Below are 4,283 nucleotides of genomic sequence, written 5' to 3'. Positions count from 1 at the left end.
TACCTCATCTTTCATCTTTTTTTTTTTTTTTTTGAGTAGGCTCCATGCCCAACATGGGACTTGACAGCCCTGAGATCAACCCTCATAACCCTGAGATCAAGAGTCCCATGCTCTACCGACTGAGCCAGCCAGGTGCCCCACATCTTTCATCTTCTGCCTGAAGAGTGTCTTTTAGAAAGTTTGTCTTTTCTGTTTAGAAGCTTCTAAGAAATCACATGTTTCATTATATGTGTGTGTATTTACTTGTTTATTTTTACTTTTGTTGCTTTTGGAGAGTGCATTTTTTTAACATTTGCTTTTCCTTTTTTGGCAACTTTGGATGCATTTTTAGGTTTTGATTCCCAGAGGGCATTTTTCACAAATCTTGAAGCTGCATCTTTGTCCAGCTTGCCAGCCGTTGTTTACTTGTCTGTTACTTCCTTGACCCTGTTCATGTATACTCTGATTCTTTCCCATTCCTGCTTTACTGGAAACCCAAAACATTGAATTTAATGTGTAAGCAGGAACTAAATCCACTTTTGCTTGTTCAAGGAGATCCAACTTCTGCAACAACTCATTTCTGGAAACAGACATTGTGGTCGTCAGCATCTTATCCACAGCACCGATGGAATTCTCAAATGTAGATAAATACACATGATTTTTTTAAAAGATTTATTTATTTGAGAGAGAGAGAGAGAGAAAGAGAGAGAGCATGCATGAGCACATGAGTGGGGGTTGGGGGTGGGGATTGGCAGAGGGAGAGGGAGAGAGAATCCTTGAACAAACTTCCAGCTGAGCACAGAGCCTGATGCAAGGTTTGATCCCAGGATCATGACCTGAGACCATGACCGGAGCTGAAACCAAGAGTCAGCCATTTAACTGACTCCTGAGCCATTTAACTGAGCCACCCAGGCACCTCAATATTCATGATTTGTACTGGATAGTTTTCATTAATTTCTTTACCTGCCGTTATGACCAACTCATTGGTCTTCACTGCTGTCTCTGGAGAGTACATTTTTTAATCTGAGGAATTTATTTCATGTTACGGAAAACTCTCAGCTATTGCTTTTTTAAAAAATATTTTCTCCTATCTAATATTTGCATTTTATTTATACTAAAATGCTAAAGATGAGCATCCATAAATACACTACCCTGCTAAAGAACTAGATGCTGATCATGCTACAGAATCAAACTTTGCTCTTCCCTTCTCTTGTCCCTCTCCCACTCCCTGAGATAACCAGCTTCCTGGATCATCTTCTCCTTGCTTTAAAAAAATGTTTTAATACATAATTTTTTAGTTTTGTATAAATTTTCAGCTTTATACGGTGATGTCATACTAAGTCTTTGACTTCCTAGTGCTAAAATCTAAAATTTGGTTTCTAAAGTGAATCTATGTTGAAGGTATAGTTCATTTATTTTCACTGTTATATACTATCCCATTGTAGAAACATTTATCATGCCATTCTGCTATTGGATTATTTTGTGGGGTTTTATTTTTCTGTTGCAGTTAATGCTGCTGTGAATATTTTAATCCACATTTGCTGGTACACAGATGCAAGAGAGTCTCTAGAGAAGGCACTAAGAAGTGAAATTGCCCGTGTTGAACTTGAGAAAATTCCAAATTGTTTTCCAAAGTGATTGAACCAAAACACTCCAGCTAGTAATATGGAAAAGTTCCTGTTGTTTCCTCTTTTAACCCAAATAATATTGTCAGACTTATTTGTTTTTTACTTTTGTTTTGTTTTGCCAGTCTAGTAGGTAAAAACACCTTACTGTTGTCTTAATTTAGTTTCCAAGATTACTAATGAGATTAAGCTTTTTACCAGATACTTACTTGCCGGTTATGTTTCCTCTGTATGAGACACATGTGTCTGTATTTTGCGCATTTATATAATGGGTTTTGTGGGGCTTTTTTAGTGTTGAAAGATTCTATTTTAAATATATACTAACTCTTAATCCTTTGTTGATCATAGCTGTTAAAGACATCTTTACTCTCCATTGTATTACTGCTTGTATTTTTTTCTTTATTTTTTGGGGAAAGGGGTGAAAGTAGATAATATATTTTCCTCACCAGTTATAGCATGAAAGACACTTCCTAATATGTATTATAGTTAATTCCCAACTTTTCGTTAGAGAAAGGTGGCTTTACGCCTTCACCCATCATCATATTGAAGGTCAATTTTGTTTCCTTTCTTCTCCAAATGAAATTTTCTGTAGAGCTCAAGTGGATCTTTCTTCTGACCTCCCTTCCTCAAGTGTGTTAATAACATATACTGGAGGCAGGGACAGAAAACAGCATAGGTAGGGCCACTACCCCTGGGCAGCATCAAAGGGTTGCCTACTGTTTTCAAAATTGCCCTAAACGTCTTTGTTCTTGCTTTAGCAGCATTGGCTTTAATATCTGAGACCAATATTTTATGACTTTTTGGGATTTATGATCTGTTTCACTGTGTCCATAGTTTTGCTTCATCATATGGCCACCAAAGTGTCCACATTCTTTTGGTGTAGGGTGTTTCTCTCCTGCCAGATCAGGAATGCCTTGGCAGAGGGGCACCTCATGCCATGCCTCCAGTAGCATCTCTCTTGGAGCTTCAGCACTTTCTGATTTCACGCACTGAAGCCTGAAATCTCCAGAAGCATCAGGTTGGCGTGTCCTGAGCTAACGCTTGCATGGTGTGCATTTGACTTGAGAAGGCTTACCTCTTGGGAGTCTTATCCAGGAGAGCGCTGATGAGGACTTGGGCTTCACTCTTCACTCCTTGGAGGATAGAGACTCCCCGTCAGTGTATACCTCATAGCAGTTGATTAGGAGGATGGTGTCCAGAGGAGGTGAGCAATCAGGAGTAGCCTGGGCCCGGCAGCAGGAAGGTCACATGTGCCTCTGCGGACAGAGGGAGAACTAGATGCTGCTACTAAAGAACATGCAAGCAAGGGGAGACTCTGTGGTTTCCTTCAGATGAATTTAACTCTTTTTAAAAACCTGTATGGATATATAATTGACAGAAAGAAAATAATCCATTTTGATGGATCCAGAAAGTATCCAATTTGATACATTTTGACTTATGTATTTCTGTGAAACATTACCACAGCTGAGACAACTAATTAATCCCCCCCCCAAGTGTTTCCTCCTGTAGCTTTGAAATTTTCCTCCCTACCCCTTCATTCACCTTCCGCTGCCAGGCAACCACATCTATCTATTTTATGTTTTTTTTTTAAATATTTTATTTATTTATTCATGAGAGACACAGAGAGAGGCCGAGACACGGGCAGAAGGAGAAGCAGGCCCCATGCGAGGAGCCGGATGCGGGACTCGATCCTGGACCCCAGGGTCATGCCCTGAGCCCAAGGCAGACGCTCAACCACTGAGCCACCAGGCGTCCCAACTTCTATTTTCTGCCATTATAGACTAGTTTGCATTTTCCAGAGTTGTATATAAATGGGATAAAAACTACATATTCAGTTTAGAGAGTGGAATTCTAGGTTCTTTCACTCAGCATAATTATTTTGAGAGTCAACCGTATTGTACATGTTAACAACTATTCTTTTTATTCCTGAGCAGTATTTTATCAATATACTAGTTTATTGATCTATTTGCATGTTGATGCATTTGTGTTGTTGCCGAATTTTACTGCTTACAAATAAAGCTGCTGTTAGCATTCATGTACAGGGCTTTGTGTGGACATATGCTTTCATTTTTCCTGGGTAGGTACCCAATGATGGAATGACTGAATCGCACGGTAGATGTGTTTAACTTCACAAGACTGATGAACTGTCCAAGTCGTTCTCCCATTTTACATTCCCCCTGGTAATGAGGGAGAGTTCTAGTTGTCACACATTCTTGCCAGCACTTAATATGATGTGAGTTTTTCAATTTTATCTATTGTAACCAATGTGTAATGGCATCTCAATTTGGTTTTAATTTCCAATAACAAGTAATAGCTACTACTAATAATAATTAATGCTGAGCACTTTTTCATGCCTTATTTGCAATCCATGTATCTTCTTTGGTGAAGTGTCTATTCAAAAATTTGCCCATTTGGGACCCCTGGGTGGCTCAGTGGTTGAGTGTCTGCTTTTGACTCAGGGCGTGACCGTGGGGTCCAGGATCGAGTCCCACATCAGGCTCCTGTGAGAGCTTGCTTCTCCCTCTGCCCGTGTCTCTGCCTCTTTTTCTCTCTGTCTCTCATGAATAAATAAATAAAATCTAAAAAAAAAATTGCCATTAAAAACATTGAGTAGTATTGTTTCCTTATTTTATTGTATGTATTTGCTTATTTCATTGAGGTACACTTGATAAGCAGTGT

General features: G+C 39.2%; 1 pseudogene; it reads right to left on the bottom strand.

Moving 5' to 3' along the window:
• Window positions 1–239: 239 nt before the first annotated feature.
• On the bottom strand, window positions 240–994 carry LOC140637732 (nuclear nucleic acid-binding protein C1D pseudogene; annotated as a pseudogene).
• Window positions 995–4,283: the final 3,289 nt, after the last annotated feature.

The sequence above is a fragment of the Canis lupus genome, chromosome 8 (assembly GCF_048164855.1).
Source record: "Canis lupus baileyi chromosome 8, mCanLup2.hap1, whole genome shotgun sequence".
NCBI lineage: Eukaryota > Metazoa > Chordata > Mammalia > Carnivora > Canidae > Canis > Canis lupus.
This window is presented reverse-complemented; position numbering and strand designations above follow the sequence as displayed.